Source organism: Sminthopsis crassicaudata, chromosome 2, assembly GCF_048593235.1.
Source record: "Sminthopsis crassicaudata isolate SCR6 chromosome 2, ASM4859323v1, whole genome shotgun sequence".
Lineage (NCBI taxonomy): Eukaryota > Metazoa > Chordata > Mammalia > Dasyuromorphia > Dasyuridae > Sminthopsis > Sminthopsis crassicaudata.
This window is the reverse complement of record NC_133618.1, coordinates 138,382,671-138,400,304: the sequence shown is the minus strand read 5'-3', so window position 1 is coordinate 138,400,304 and position 17,634 is coordinate 138,382,671. Positions and strand designations below refer to the sequence as shown.

Here is a 17,634-nt window from a genome sequence, read left to right as displayed (position 1 = left end):
ATCCACTCCTTACATTCCACCCTCTAAAGCAACCTCCAAAGAACAACAGCAATGAATGCAAAGCCATGAAGAGATCCATACACTTCTATAGATAAAGTATTGAGTCATTAAGCAATATGCTCTATAAGCACAAGGACCACGACATACATAAATTTTGTATCTATGCTAAATCTCAGAATATATATCTTCCCATAGTTCCCATATTTTCCTAAATCGAATTAGGGTGGATGGACAATGAGAATGAACAATGGAAAGAAAACAGAATTACACAATTCCTATTTTGTGTCTGTTTTCTCTATGAAAGGAAATGATTGTAATAAACAGTTAATGGGGAATTGAAACCCAAGATAGTGGTAATAGTCACAAGAATTTAGTTACCTTCCAAGAGTTCAAATGAGTAAACACAAAAGAACCATGAGCCACTGTCCAGTATATTGAAAGAACTTGAAACCCAGAGTTGAAAAGGACCTTGGAGATCATTTATTCCAACCCACATCTGAGTGAAAATTATCTTAACAACATCATTATCATCAAGTACTTTAAGGCTTGCTAAGCTCTTTATATATAGTATTTCATTTGATGTTCATAATGACTTCATTGGTAATTGCTATCAGTAATCCCATTTTATAGATTCTCAGAAAGGGCCCATATTTACTCTTTCCTTGTTCTTGGGTTCCTATTCCTGCATTTCCTTCTGTCTCTCTAAACTTCTTTCACTACCAATCCCCTATATCCTTTGCCCTCTTTCAGCTATATATATATATATATATATATATATATATATATATATATATACACGTATTTCATTCTCTCTTAAAATTTAAGCTTCTTATGGGCAGGAATTAAGCTTCTATTTGCTTCTAAGCATATTCACGGCACTTAGCAATGAAAACATAAGAAGCACTTAAAAATGCTTGTTGGCTTTTTTTGACTTGATTACAGACCAGAAAATTGCAACTATTGAGAGACAATATTCAACCCAGTTTTTCCTGACTCCAAATCTGACATCCTAGCTGAAAATTATCAATGAGCCTCTATCTGAATAACTCCCTTGATGGGGAGGCCATTACTATATAAGGTGATCTAGTCCCCATGTGGAGGGCCCAAATAGCTATGAAACTTTTCCTTATTTCAATCTGAAATGCAGATCCTACTTCTGACTCTGCTGCCAAACAAAACAGTTCCTAAAGATGGTGTCTGGTCTTCCCAATCTCCAAGTTTTATCTTCTTCAGATAAAATAAACATCACTTCTTCCAAATGATACCTGCATTTCAAGGCTTTCAGTCCTATTATCATCCTGGTCTATCCTCCTCTGATCACAGTGCAGCTTTTCGATATCCTTACTAAAATGTGTCACCTAATAATTTGAGAAATTTAAAATAAAAAAATTACCATCTCACATCTATTAGATTGGTCAAGATGATAAAAAAGGGAAATGACAATTTGGAATCACGCCTATTTACATGCACTAATAGGTCTATACTTGAATGAGATCAAAGGATCCCCTTTTTTATAGTGGCAGTAAATTGAAAACTTAGCTGTTCCCCATTATTTGGGGAATTGCTGAATAAGTTATAGTATATCATTGTGATGGATGTTGGAGGGGATGGTTTCAGAAAAACTTAATAAGAAACATACAACTAATGCAAAGTGAACTAAGCAGAACAAGGAAAATAATGTACACAGTAACTGCAATATTATAAAGATTAAACCATTGTGAAAAACTTAGTAACTCAGATCAATCCAAGTCCAAAACATTCATAATGAAAAACACCATCCATCTCCAGAGATTGATCTAATGGAATCAGAATGCAGACTGAGCATATTTTATTCCTTTATTATCTGCATGATTTCATATGGGTAATGGGTATTAATTTCCAATCTCAATGTTTGGGAGACATGGTTAGGAAAGGATAGAATTTGAAACTGAAAAAAAATTAGTTTAATTAAAAAAACTATAGGCTATGACCAAAGCCTGAACCAGAAAAAAAACGGACTATTTGTCAAAAGTAAATTAAAATCCAATGTGATTAAAATATGGTTTCATGATTGAAAAAAAATTTTTAGAATATGTATCAAATCTTGCAAATTCAGTAATTAAATTGTGTGAAACAAATGACAACAGCAAAAGAGGCTATATTTCATTAGAAGCATTCTGAAGGTTTAAAAAGTTGTAAAATGTATTATATATCAAATAATTTTATTTTTTTTAATAAATAAAGGAAGAGAAGAAAAAAAAAGTATCACCCATGATTAGGCATGATACTAGATACTTGCTCTGACTATAGCAGGGCTTGTTGGGATTATTAATTTCCTTTTCCTTGAAATTAAGGTTGTTGCTGCTATTTAAATATTAAAATATTATATTAATAAGTAACTGTTATTACCATCCAGCTTTGGTTAATGCTTTAGCTTTGGAGGCTGTCACATCACATTTGTGATTCATATGAAACTTATAACTAATGAAAACCTCAGGACTGTTTCATATTAATTGTTGTGCATAATGTCACCTTTCCTTGTAATTAGATAGATAAATGTTTTAGATCGGGATATATAACATTAAATTCATGCCTATTAAATTTTATCACGTTAGATTCAACTCATCATCCTAATCTGTTCAGATCTCTTGGGTTCTGATTTTGTTATACACTGTCAGAGGCATATCCTCTATGAATTTGACAACTATGACATCTATATCCTCAACCAAATCATTGTGATTGTTGCTTTTTAAATTTCTGGATAAAACAGAACCAAAGACAGAATCCCAAGACATTGGGACTTTTAAGTTGCTACTGATTCATTATCACTGCTTTTTCATATCTTGATTCTCTTCCAATCAGTGTAAGCCTATATAGCTCTTTAAGTCACAACATCATTGTTGTTCTTGAGCATTGATTGGTTTTTTTCTTGAAGAGATGAGAACACCATCTCTCTTTCTAGCCATACTTTAAGAAGCCAAAAAAATCTCTTCAAGATAAAAGATAAGGAGGAAAATTTCTCTCTGCATCTCATCCTTATATAGGCTAAATTTCCCTGAGTGAAGGGTACCAGCAAACAAATTTCTGCAGGAATTTCACACAAAAAGCTGAGGAGAAAAATCAGGCAGATGAAATAAATAGGCAAATTTCCTAAGCAGCAGTCATATTTCTTTTTCAAAACACATCAAGACACTGTTTGCAGGAGAGCCAGGAGCCATTATAATCTTAGAATATAGGCAGCGGACTGAACAAGAGAGAAGTCAACAGGGCGAAAACTAAGAAATATTGCAGTGAATTCAATACCTGCAGTACTCGAGCATACAGTGATTTAACATTTAAAAAGCATTTCCTTGCACTTGTAAGATAGTACATGTACTAATTATCATTATTTAACAAATGGAGAAATTTCATGAGTCCTCATGAAATTATGTAATTTGGTGTTCATGACATATTAGTCAGTGCTGGAGTCAGGAAAATCTGAGTTCAAATGTGGCCTCAGCTACTCACCTGTGTGACCCTGGGCAAGTTACTTAAACCTGTTTGTCTCACTTTCCTCACTCATAAAATGGAGACAATAAAAGCTCTTACTTTCCAGGGTTGTTGTGGAGATTAAATGAAATAATAATTATAAAGTGCTTAGCATGGTATCTAGCATGTAATAAATGCTTTATAAATATTAGCTATCATTGTTGTTAATGCATAAGAGGTACAATTTGAACTTGGCTATCTCCTAACTACAGCATTTTCCCTCAACATTGTCCCTACAGTTCAGTAGCTTCTATTTAATGATTCATTAAATACTTAGAAATTTGCTATATTGGACTTTGCTCCAAAATTTCTTTACTTGAACCTTAAGATGTAAATAATTGCCCCATTATATTACAATTATATATATTTTTTCTCTGTGACGAGTATGTGCATGCTTGAAGCATTTATTGTTCTGTTTTTACAGTAATTCAAAATTGTCTTGATCATGTAGCCAGTGAGTTTGGCGTTCATGCAGTTATTACATCAAATTCTAAAAACTTCTTACTAAATGTGTATATTCTTACAGTTTCTCCAGTTGTCATCAAATTGTTTCCAAACAAGGATTCAGCATTCAAACACAAAATGATTCCCAATGAATGGTGAGATGCATATGTATATCCTCATTTGTTTTTTGTAGAGTGTACCAACATAGTTTCCTCATTCTCCTTTGTTAATCTATAATTGTATCTGATCAATCGGGTAATCATGTGATTTGGATATTATTTTCACTCTTACTGCACAAATGTCAGACAATTTGAAAATCATGATAGACACATTATATAAACTAACTTGAAATGATCAGGGAAAATTACAACTATTTGTCAGAAACAAACCTGATACTACCTTTTATCATAGAACTGTTTTCTGAACTAAACTTTTATTTGCTTATGTTACTAATCTTCTAACTGGAAGATTTTCAAATGAACTAAGTGAATACCAGTGCTGGTCAGTAAATATATAGAATTTCTTGGAGAGGATAGCTGATTGGTATATCAGTGATAAAAAAGGAGAAAGTTATGGCTAAAAAGATTCTTTCCTTATAAAAGTTAATGTACTTTCTTGCTCTGTCTCCAAATATAAGTAAATAAACAAAAACAATATGTAAATATTAAAATTGTTAAAAGTGAAGTAGTATGTTCAACTACATCATTGCCAGTAGAAAAGTAAACTATATTTTGTAAGAAATTATTCATTTTCATCATTTGGTTAGACACTGAAATTTATTTTTTAAATAAATTTTCATCTCTCAGCAAGAATGCTTGTAAAAATTTCTTAACATTTTCTACTACATATTTGTGTAAAGCAAACATGTTTGCTTTATTATTGCTGTTTTAAATCAAAATACAAAAGAAAATTCTATATATAATAAGATTTAAGACTGTGTTCCTCCACTATATTGCAAAACTTTGTTCAAATATAAAAGTCCAACATCAAAATTAAGTTTCAATATGATTATTATGTTATACTAAACATTTTCCAAGTAGGAACCTATTTCATTAAAAATGTTATTTATATTTAACAAAACCTATAAAACAAATTGGTCTTACCAATAATAGCAAGTGTTATGAGATCTTGCTGGATTACTTTTACTTCTTACAAAATGTTGCATATAAAATATTCATAATTATATTACAATTAAAGTTTTATATTTTGTATTTAGAATTTATATAATTGTTGGTATGATAAACTCAGATGTTTTATAATTATATAACAAAAAATTGAATTTTGAATTTTGGGTGGGGGAAGTTATCATTGTAGTTACTGTTGTTTGTCCTTCATCCTCACAGTGACATCCCAGGTAATGTCACTCCTGGGTGAATTGGATTTAAGTGAGGCACAAAGTCATCGGCCTTATTCTTCCAGAGTCATCAATATCCAGTTGCTGGACAAAAGTCAAAACCATTGGCAATAATCTAAGGGAGAAGGTGAGGGAAACGGGGTATAATTTGGAACAGAAGGCTTTGCAAGGGTCAATGTTCAAAATTCATGCATATGTTTTGTAAATAAAAAGCTTTCATAAGAAATAATTTTTAAAAACCATCTGCAATAATCAGAAAGCAGCAAAGACTGATTCTCCATTACACTTATTCCACTAGAGAAAATGCAATAGAATGTGTAAGCTCTGTGCTGTGCTATAAGCTCACTGTCTATGCTTACATCTCTCTGGCCTATTCTGCTTGTCTTTTATTAAACTGTAAGCTCGTTGAGGGCAGGCAATTTCTTTTAGCTCTTTTTTATTCATAGAACTTGCTGACATGTAGTAGATACTTAAAGAATGTTTAGGGATAGACTGAGATGCTGTACTGAAAAGGGTCTCACGGGTCATTCAGCAAAACCCTTTATTTGACATGTAAGGAAACAGACTGAGAAGTCTAAGTGGCTCACCCATGGTCACAAAGTAGTAAGCTACAAGGGCAGAGTTCATACCCAAGCCTTCTGATATCAAAGCCCAAACTATGAAGCAAGATATTTATGATAATAATTATTTCCATGAATGCCCAGAATACATTCTATATTTTCTTAGCTAAGGTCTGTCAATTCCAGTATATGTGGAATAAATTATAAATATGCATATAATAGAAATAAATTATATATTATAAATATTATTTATATATGCATACATACATATTCATATACATTTCTTGAAATTTCCACTCAATTAAGTTTAATTATTTCTATAATTAAAAGGGAAACCATTCAATAGGTCATGGAATAATACAAATATAGATGTAAAGTTGGAAGGAGCCTTAGAGTTCATTGAATCTAATTGCCTCATTCTATATATAAACTGAGGCCCAGAGAGGTTAAAAACAAGCCCAAGATCTCATTGATACTAGGTAGTAGTGTTTTATCGTATGCTGTTCATATACTGTGTCTGCTACCTTTTCCTCCCTTTTCTGCCATGACTGCGTCAAAAGAGAAAGCTGATCTATAGTCAAGGGCCAGCACGTCCTTTTATACAAATATTTTCCCTCTTAGGAATTACTCTGATTTTCTCTCCACCTGAGCAAAATGAGCACAATGCAGTTCCATAAATTAACATTAGAACAGATAATTTTAAAAAAATTCTGTAGCTAGAATTAAAATCCCAATCCTGGAAGACAGCACCTCTAAAAAAATCTTTCCATGTCTAAATCCTTGATATCAAGAAGAGGCAAAACTGGAATGAATTATAACTGACTCGAGTTCTTTACACTAAACATAGGTTTTTACTTTTTTATGCCCCTTTGGCAGTATGATGAAGTCTGTGGATTGATCCTTTCTCAAAATAACAATTTTAAATGCATATCACAAAACTTAGAGGAAACCAGTAATGATGAAAATAGATATATTTTTCTTTTCCATCTTATTATGAACCCTCTGAAATCTATAACCCAAGGTTAAGAGCCCATGCACTAAATTATGCTGTATCTTGAGTAGAAATTTTAAATATATAATATATATAATATATAATACAGCCTAATGCTCCTACCAATAGGTATGTGAGTGACAGGTATGTGAGCATTGTAAGCAAAACTGCATCAGTGGAAAAAATTACATTTTATTTTATTAATATCTTTTCTCAAATTCCGTCAGGAAAATGACATTCTCTATTGTTGATTTCTTTCTTTTTCCTCTTTTCTTTTTTCATTTTTTGGCTTTTGCAAATGGACTAGGATTGCTTTTAGTTTTAGAGTTCCTTTAACTTTGTTCCTCCAATGTGTGGTAATATAAGATTGGCTTCAAGGAACCATTAAATTAATATCAATTCTCTACTTGCCATAATTAATCCTAAATGATGTTATTCAAGGTAGTTCTTCTGCAAGACTCAAAATAAATGAACACCTTCCATCTCTTTTAGCCAAAGGCATGTCTCTGAAATGATCAAAAGGGAGGCATAAAAACTATAGAAACCCACCTGGAAATCATATTCCTCTGAAAATTGCTGAGAAGTATTTATCTAGTGAGTTTCTTTTTTCTCTTCTGGGCCATTTTTAAAAGTCTTAGGTCTGCTGTCAATAAACACATCTGTTCACAGCCTGGCCAAACAACATTTTATCTGTAATCACTCAGAGCCTTCTCAACAGTGCCCATCTTGGGCTAGTGATAGGAAGATTACGCCAAAAAGCATTTGGTTTCTGGGAATGGAACAAAGCATGTGTCTATATGCCAAGTTAGCAACTGTGGATTTTGCAGTGGTTTATTGTACTAATTAAACTACTTATGGCCAATGATCAGATGGAGTAGAGACCAGAATGAAGTGAACATTTTCTCAAGGTTTTTACCCCCAAAAGTTCCTTGAAGAGGAGACATAAAGCTAAAAGAGTTACAAAGAATTAGTAAATGTACAAGTCTGTCGTGTGAACTATTTACCTCTAAGAACATTAATAAAATCACAGAACAGAGGGAGGAGAGGCAGCCTTGGAGAATAATTACTGAAAGTCACCAACTGAATGAAAATCTCTTATATAAGATGCCCAAGAGACAATTATTCAGTCTTTGGCTGAAAACCTCCATTGAAGGAAACATTATACCCAAGGCAGTATCCCATTTTGCTTCTAGTTAGCTCTAACTCTAATTATTAGAACATTTTTGCTTTCATTAGGCATAAATTTTCAGCCTAGTGCTTTTGTCTTCAGTTAAGCAGAACAAAAGAACACTAGTTCTGGAGTCAGAAGTTCTGGATTCAAATTAAGTCGGATACTACCTCTGAAACCATAGGCAGTCATTTATCCCAGCTTGTCTCCATTTCCTCCTCTATAAAATGAGCTGGAGAAGGAAATGGCAAGAAAACCTCAAATGGGGTCATGATGATTAGGACAGGACTGAACAAGAAAAATACTTCTCCCATATATATAAAGTATCTGGAAAGCAAATTCTCTTATTATTCCCATTTTATAGACAAGGGAAGGACACATACAAAAGTTAAGTGACTCATAAGATCATACAGCTAATGTCTGAGGTTAAATTTGAACTCAGATCTTCACAACTCTAATTCTAGTGCTCTGTGCATTCTGGTTCCTAGAAAATTTGAAAAGATCTGTCATGTACTAATGCACTGTTGTTGGACTTGTGAAATGAACCAACCATTCTGGGAAACAATATGGAACTATGCCCAAAAGGCTATGAAACTGTGCATTCCATTTAATCCAGCAGTAGCCCTAGTGTATCCCAAAGAGGTGATAAAAAAGGGAAAATAACCCATATATGCAAAAATATTTACAGCAGCCCTTTTTGTAGTGGAAAGGAACTAGAAACTGAGTGGATGCCCGTCACTTGGGGAATGGTTGAGTAAGTTATGGCACCTGACTATAATGGAATATAATTATTCTATAAGAAATGATCAGCAAATGATTTCAGAAAAGTCTGGAAAGATGTACATGAATTGATGCTGAATGGAGTAAGTAGAACCAAGAGAACATTTTACACGGCAACAACAAAATTTTGTGATGATCAATTGTGATGGATGTGACTCTTTTCAAAAATGCAGTGATTCAAGGTAATTCTAATAAACTTGTGAAGATAACTACCATCCATACCCAGAGAGGAAACTATGGAGACTGAATGTGGATCAAAGCATAGTATATTCACCTTTTTTGTGTTGTTCTTGTTTGTTTGTTTATGTATTTTTCCTTTCTTGTGTTTTTTTTTTCCTTTTTTAATCCTTTTTTTTTTTTTGCACAGCATGACAAATATGGAAATATGTTTATAAAAACTGCACATTTAACCTACTAACTTATGTCAGATTACTTATTGTCCAGGGGAAGGGGGAAGGAAGGAAGGGAGAAAAATTTAGAACACAAAGTGTTGCAAGAATGAATGTTGCAAACTATTTTTGCATGTATTTGGAAAAATAACAGACTAAGAAAAGAAAAATAAAACATGTCAATTCCTAAGTCTAAAACATGATGTCAAAGACCTGGTCAATTATATAGCAACAGTGAAGCAAAAAAAAAAAATAATAATAAGGAGGCTAGAGGCCACATTATAGCCATAGATGACTATAAAAATTCAATTAACAATGTACTGAAGGACTCTGGTCTATATTACAGACAGACATCTCTGTGTAAACTTTACAAAAATAGACATACTAGAATTCCCAAATTTTATACCACAAAGGGATCTAAATGATCACCTAGTCCAACCTCCTTGTTTACAAATGAGTAAACCAATTCCCAGTGGGCATTTTATGATTTGTTCCAAAGCTCACTAATGGCAGAACTGGACCCAGGGCCAAATTCTCCTGTTAGGAAGGGGAAAAACCCTCAACATTTGGAAATGCACCTGCACAAAGAAAATTATATCCCACTTTTCTATTTAAAAAAACATTCATGATCTATTATATAAATGCTTGTTTAAACAGAAGGTTAACTTTAACCTCCAACAAGAAGAAAGTTGGATTATCATTTTAAATAATAGTAGTCTATATATGCATGCATGGCATCTGTGTGGATGGTCTATCTACCAACAAAGGATTGGTGCCCATCGAAGCACATACAAGAAGATAAGAAGTCACATTTGCATAGTTCTTTAAAGTTAATTCTATTCTTTCCTACTCTAAAGAATATGTTTTATATATATACATACACATACACACAACACATATACATATATACACACATTCTGACAGATGTAGCTACATATAGTTATATATGGAAATATATGGAAAATATATTTATATTCATATATATATACTCCCTATGCATGGAGATATGCATATATCTCTGTATATGTATATATGTGTATGTCTGGATCTTTGGGCTAATATAAATGCATGCAAACATCACTTTGAAATTTTTATGGCAGCCTATTTTCCACCTCTCTACAGATTTATCTTCCTGAGCCTGTAAGATACAGGGAGAATTTGATGACATAGTAAATCTTTCCATTCATCCATTCTCCCTAGCCCGTTAAGTGCAAGAGACGGCCGGCTCCTAAGGCTGAAAGATCAAGAGTGTGTTGACACAGGATCATGAGTGGGTGGCAGCCACAAATGGTCCAGAAGCACCATTTGGGGTTAAACCCCGGTCTGCCTCCTTACAGTAACCCAAGCATTACTTAGACAAAGGTATTGTTTTAAGCTGGAGGAAATGACCAGCTATCACCATGGCCATAAAGAGCCTTGCTGACTTCATAGATAATAGGCTCTCCTCACATCCCACCCCATTCAAAGTATTTTTAACTCCTCAGATTCAAGGATAAAAGTCAGAAATGTTTTGAAGAATAAGCTCTAAGCTATAAATCCTCATCTGCTCTTTCAAAAGACTTTGAATGTTTCTTTAAATAGCATATGGTGTACTACTAATCTGGGCAACATAAATGCACACAGAATTATGAAAGTTTGCTGTTGTTCACACACCATTTTTAACCAACTGACTGTGAAACAGATTTGGATAAGGGGGAGAGGAAGGAAAAAAAAAAAAGCTGATGTGCTATTGACAGGACTCTGGGAAACAGGGAAAGAACTAAGAAAATTGAGTCAACAAGCATTTATTAAACACCAACTGTGTGCCAGGCACTGTGCTAAATAGAGATATTTTGTTCTTGTCTCCATTCTTTGTTGTGTTGGTTATTGTTGTTCAGTCATTTCAGTCTTGTCTGAGATTCTTCAGGACCCCATTTGGCCATTTCTTAGCAAAGGTACTGGAACGATTTTCATTTCCTTCTCCTGCTCATTTTGCAGATGAGGTAAATAGGATTAAATGACTTTAATTTAAGGATTACACAATTCAGAAAGATAAGTCTTCATGACCTTAAGCCTGTCACAGTCTATCTACTCTATCACCTAGCTGTCTCATTCTTAGACCCTTTTTATTATGTAGGGAAACTTATACATGTATATAACACATAAATGCACATGTATAAAAATGTACATGTTTATGTATATGTGTGTATGTATGTTTGTTTATGAAATGCAAGATATTATAAACTTCCTAAGAAAAGGTTCCGATCTTTTGAAAATACCAACACAAGAGTATGGGCTCCTGTTATATGACTAATTTGGAGGAAAATAGAACCCAGAGTTCTGACAACTGTGACCATTTACTCATGGTAGTGATGACAAGATAAAAAAGTCATTGTATATGAAGAGATACTTTCATGGTTATCAATAATTACCTATTCTGATGACAAAAAATAATTCTGCAGGGATGGGCTAGATACCAGTATCTAGTTCCTGTCCTTTACATAAGAAAAATTTTTTCTTAGACTTGTTTCAAATGGGTGAGAATCATCTTGATTTTCCACCACTGCTCTCCCTTTTCCCTCCCTTGCCTTTAGATCTTTTGTTTTCAAGCAAAAATTAGTAGTAATTGGCCAGAATGTGGAGAAATCGGCAACCATCAGAATGCCTGGTATGGCTGTGTAATTTTTTTTTTTTTTTTTTAACAAAAGCAATACTGGTATTTAACAATAAAAAGCTCGAAAAAACTGTTCATAACCCCAATTTGATCCTGTGATTCCACTACTAGGGCTCTACACTAAGGACATTGCTGGCAAGAAAAAAAGGCTCCCCTGATAAGAGAATATTCAGAGCAGGGTTATTCATAAAAGTGAAAAACTAAAGACATCCTGATAGCCAATAATTGGAGAATAGGTAAACACAATAGGATTTTTTGCTGTACAAATACAATGAAAAATGGCAAATTTATAAATTAATATAGGAAAGCAAACATGAAGTGGCACAGAGTGAACAAAACAGGATCAAAACAACATTAAACATACTGACTTACAAATATGTCAATGCTATTAACAGTAACAAAAACAGCAGCAACAGCAAAATCCAAGAAAGAAGAAAGGGAATTCAGAGGCTGAGATAGAAGCCAATGAGATGTTTAGCTCTAACCTTTTAAAGACAACAGCTGATTTAAAAAAAAAAAAAAACAAACAAACATGTAAAATGAAGAACCTGGTCAGAATTAGATCCATATTTTGTATTTTGTTCTCTGCTTTGTCATTGTTCAGAAGTAGCAGATGAACTGGAGAGAAAGCAAAACTATTAGTGAGATTGTCTTATAACCTTTTTCTATCTCAGTGCTGGACCTCTTTCCTCTGCCGTGACCTTTACATTCTTTTTCTTTCCATTTATCCCATAGGAGTTGGGTTCATAAACTCAGAAATAGCAGGACCTTTGTTCATCACACAGACAGTAGCATAACCAAGATTCAAACTTATGGCTTCTGACTCCAATCGTCCCTCTACTGTGCTGTTTCCTCTGCAAAGTGATTAAGGGAAGTAAAGTTAAGCTTCCCCTAATTTCTCATTTTCTGTTTGACTCTGTTGGCCTTTGAAGTAATAAATGCCATCTGATGTAGAGGAAAACATGGTCAGCCTTTAGTTAGAAATCTTGGAAATACAGTAGCTGGCTAAGAATATGATATCTGAGAAAGGAATTAGGATTTATAGATCTACTACTGAAAATACAATTATAATGGTTAGGAATAGAATATATCTATAAGGATGCTTCATTAGAGTTAGAAATTAGATGAATCCTTGACTAGAGACAGAAACAAGCTATCTAGAGCTGAAAAAAAGGCATTTTCCAAAGCCTTAAAAACTTAAATTAAGTGATGCTGAGTGAAGTGAACAGAACCAAGAGAACATTGTACACAGCAACAACAGGATTATGTGATGATCAACTGTGATAGACTTGGCTCTTTTCTTCAATGTGGTGATGCAAGGTAATTCCAATAGACTTGGAATGGAAAATGACATCCACATCCAGAGAGAACTATGGAAACTGAATGTAGATGAAAGCATAATATTTTCACCATTTTTTTTGGTTGTTTGATTGCTTGGGTCTTTTTCTTTCTCATAGTTTTTGCCCTTTGATTTAATTTTTCTTGCACAACTGACAAATATCAAAGCATGTTTAAAATAATTTTACATATTTAACTTATTACTAGATTATTTGCTGTCTTAAGGAAGGGAGAAGTAAGGGAAGGAGGAAGAAGAATTTGGAGCACAAAGTGTTACAAAAATAAATATTGAAACTATGGTTACATGTATTTGGAAAAATAAACTACTATTTTTAGAAAAGCATTTTCTTGGAGCTTTACAAATGTACTTTAAAAAAAAGCAATAAAATAAAAAGAAATGCAGAGCAAAGAGGACTGTTTATACAAATCTACCAAGCTAGATACTGTAGAGACTATTTACAATACAAGAAGAATAGCAATAAAGAGGTCCTTCTATCAGTAGGAGATAGAATCCAAGAAAGAAACTTTCAATAAATTATGGCCTCACAATGTCTATGAACAAATACACAAAAGATGGGCAGCAAGCAAGATGAACTGCAGGTCCTAAAACAAAAGACCAGAGTTTGATTATACATCAGTGACACTGAAAAGGTTTACTCTCATGCAAAAGGACCAGAAATATGTTTTCAGTTTCATTCTTCTTTCCTGAAGCAGACTGATAATGTCACATCTTAAAAGGAAGGCCTGAGGGTAGAGAGAGAAAAAAAGCATTATATGTGTGTGTGTGTGTGTGTGTGTGTGTGTGTGTGTGTGTGTGTGTGTAAGGAGAGTCAGAAATTAGAGGGGAGAGAAGTAATGTGGTACAGAGTATTTGGGTGAAGAATAAGAGAAGCAAAATCAATCAACCAATAAGCATTTATTAAGATCCTAATAGCAATTAATAAACATTAATATGTGTCTACATAAGTAGTAGGCATTCTGCTAAGTGCTTGGCATCTAAAAAGGGGTTTCCCAAAGCATTGGACTAGAAAATCAAACAACATAGTCCTTTCCCTTAAGAAGCTTATATTCAATTAAAGAGATAACATAATACATATATAAATTTATACATAAATGTATGTACAAAAACATATACAAGATGAATAAAAAAAAAAGTTTATGGGTACAGGCAAAAACAACTGTGGAGAATTAGGAAAGACTTCTCGTCAAAAGTGACTCCTAAGTAGAATTTTGAACAAAATAAGAAATTCTATAGTGTGTATAGCCAGATTTGGCAAAAGATTAGATAAATAAGGAAATCAAGTATAATGATAAGTGATGACCTCCATAAATGTAGGGAAGTTTGAAAGAGAAGTAGTTTCTAAGGGCAATATGATGAATTTTGTTTTAGGTATATTGAGTTTGAGATGTATAAAAGATATGTACTGTCTGAAACATACAACAGTCAGTTAGTTAGAGGTGCAGTCCCTCAGGGGAAAGATTAGAGATGGAAAGAAAATAGAAGCCCAGTAAGTTGGAATATATCATGATTAGACAGTATCAAAAGCATGATAAAAAAGACTATGGGGAGTTATTAGAAAGGTAGAAGGAGAATAAAGAGAGAATTGTGTTTTCAAAACCAATAAAGGAGAGAGAATCCAAGAGGAGAGAATGGTCAAAAGATTCATCATAGACTTAGATTAAGAAAAAGATAACTCTACAAGACAGAATGAAAGGGATAGAAAGAATGATAAAGCAAGATATATTGGGAATGTTGAGACTGCTGATCCTCAGAATGAACCATAACTGATGAGACAAACTAAAAACATAAAAAAATTAAAGATTTTTTGGGGATAAGAAAAGGATCACAGAAGGGATAGGATCATCCCGCTATGTGTCTGTCTTGAAGTGGAACCTTGACTCACAGCTGCCCACTTAAACTCTGGTTCTGTTTGTGCTCTTCTGCTTGCCTCTGTCCCCTGAAAGATCTGGATTTTGAATGTGACTTCAATACATTTAAACATTCATCTTGCTCATGACCGTCCATATGAGCAAACAACCTGGATTGTGGATTTACTCTCAAGACTTGTAGTTACTGTATATGTCCTTTCCAGGTGAATGGCTTTCTTCCCTCTCTTCCTGCTCCCATAAATTTTTAGTCTATGTACTTCCCTACTAGCCTTACATTATGGGCCTAGTTCTTGGTTCAGAATAGCCTTGTCTCCAGGCCATCTGGCATGGTTTTGATAAACATGTTGAGATATCTATTATCAAAATAAAGGTGTTATGTTTACAACTTGAGTTAATTAACCCCTGTGGTATTCAACTGGCAACACTAGATATATATAGCTGGAGATTTCCATATCGTGAATTCTGATATAATCTTATACTTTAAGATTCTCTCCTAGCTATACATCTGACATTTAAGACTTCAAAACCATGACTGCTACAATCTTACCCTGGCATTTCTCTCAAAGCCTTTATTCTTCTGCCAGCTGTGCTCCTAACTTTCCAAAATTCAACATTATACCTCCACATCAGTACAAGCTATCCCCCAAACCTTGCTCTTCAGCTCCTTTTTGTGGATTGTTTTTCCTCTAAAAGGTTGTAAACTTCTTAGAGGCAAGGGCTATCTTTCTTTTTACTTGTATGTATATCCATATAATTTACATCAATGTCTGGTATACAATAAGTGATTAATAATGCTTGTAATCTATATATCTACCTGTAAATAGGATTTCCTTCCATACCTCTCACCAATATCTCATCATCTTCATGCTGAATAAAATCCCTCATCTCAGTATTTCCACGTTCTTATTCAAGTTTACTCACTTTTTTCCCCTACAAAGTTTCTTTAGTTCTCCAACATTATTTCTTCCTCATTATTGAAATTCCTATTCACTAAGTGTACCTGGTGGAAGTTGGAACACATAAAAGAAGGATTAATAGAGTTTTTTGCTTTCTAATATTTTAAACTATTTTTCTTAAATTTCATCAAAAGTTTCTTTAGGACTAAATGATTTTGAAAGAGTTAGTCAACAAACATTTTAAGTACCTATTATGTGCCAAGTACTATGCTTTAAATACTGAGAATACAAAGAAAGACAGAAGATAATCCCTGTCCTCAAGGAGATAGCCATCTAATAGGCAGAGACAACATGTAAATAAATATGATCAAATAAATATATACTGGATAACTGGAGCTAATCAGCTAAGGGAAACAAGTTACAGAAACTTGGGAAAGACTTCTAGTAGAAGATGGGATTTTAGCTGAAATTTGACAGAAATAAATTATTCACCAAAGACCTGAGAGTCTCACGTGACAATAGCTAAAAACTCTATAGAATGAAGGGGAGTCCATGAAAGCCTTTAACTGAGCCTCCCAATTTAGTCTTTTCCTAAATTCAACATATTAACCTAATTTTTTCCTGCTGCAGTTTAATTTCTTTTTATAGCCTGACCATGCCATCCTCTTTCTCAACAAAAATCAAACATCCATTATCTCCAGAATCAAATATCTGAAGAAATATGCATGTTTGTATACATATATACAGAAATATGTGTGTGTGTGTGTGTGTGTGTGTGTGTGTGTGTGTGTGTGTGCAGTGCCTGGCACATAGTAAGCCCTTGGTAAGTAAGCTTTATTTGTCTAAATACAAACTCTTCTGATTGCCTCCTCATACTCTGGCTCTTCCTTACATTTCCAGTCTTTTTATACTTTACTCTCTTCTATGAACTCTTCAGTGAAGCTATACTGACCTATTTGCTGTTCCTTGACCACGTCTGTCTGTTTACCATCTCTGTACCTTTGCCCGGGCTGTTCCTCATACCTAAAATACTCTCTCCCCTCACCCATGCCATCGAGCTCCTTTTGCTTTTTTCAAGAGCCACCTTCTTCATGCCTTTCCTTGCTTCTAGTACCTTAACTAAGATTATCTCTATCTACCCTGTACGTATATGTATGTACCTAGTTTTGTGGGTCTCCAATTAGAATTAGAACAATGTGAACTTGTTAATGGCAGTATTGTTTTTGCCTTTCTATGTATTTTTCCTGGGCCTGGCACAATACCTGGCACAGAGTAAGTATCTCATATATGCTTGTTTGCTGATTGGCTGACTCTAAGGACATAACAAAAGATAATCAGCATCCTCCTTATAATAAAAAAGCCTTTACAGTCTTTGTGATTATTACCATTACTCAGACATTTATAAATTCATTGCTCCAAATTCCACATTGATTTTAGAGTGAAAATGTCTTTTCCTGTCATTATTTAGCCTGGTTGCTGCTTTTGGCTGGGGTAAGGGTTCAGTGTGAGATAAAATGCTTCAAATACAAGTTATACTCTGATCTGGAAGTTCAGCTCGAGTAGAGACAGGGATAGTAAGATACAAAGTGAGAGGTACCAAGGAGGAAACGAGTAGTTTGTTACGCAAGTCCAGCCCAGAATTTTCTGCCAGAATGCAATCACTA

The 17,634-nt window shown here is 33.8% G+C and overlaps 1 protein-coding gene across 16 annotated transcripts in view; it reads right to left on the bottom strand.

The window, feature by feature from the left end:
- Positions 1-17,634, bottom strand: part of CSGALNACT1 (chondroitin sulfate N-acetylgalactosaminyltransferase 1) — a 395,383-nt gene that overhangs the window by 78,398 nt on the left and 299,351 nt on the right. The window lies entirely within an intron of this gene.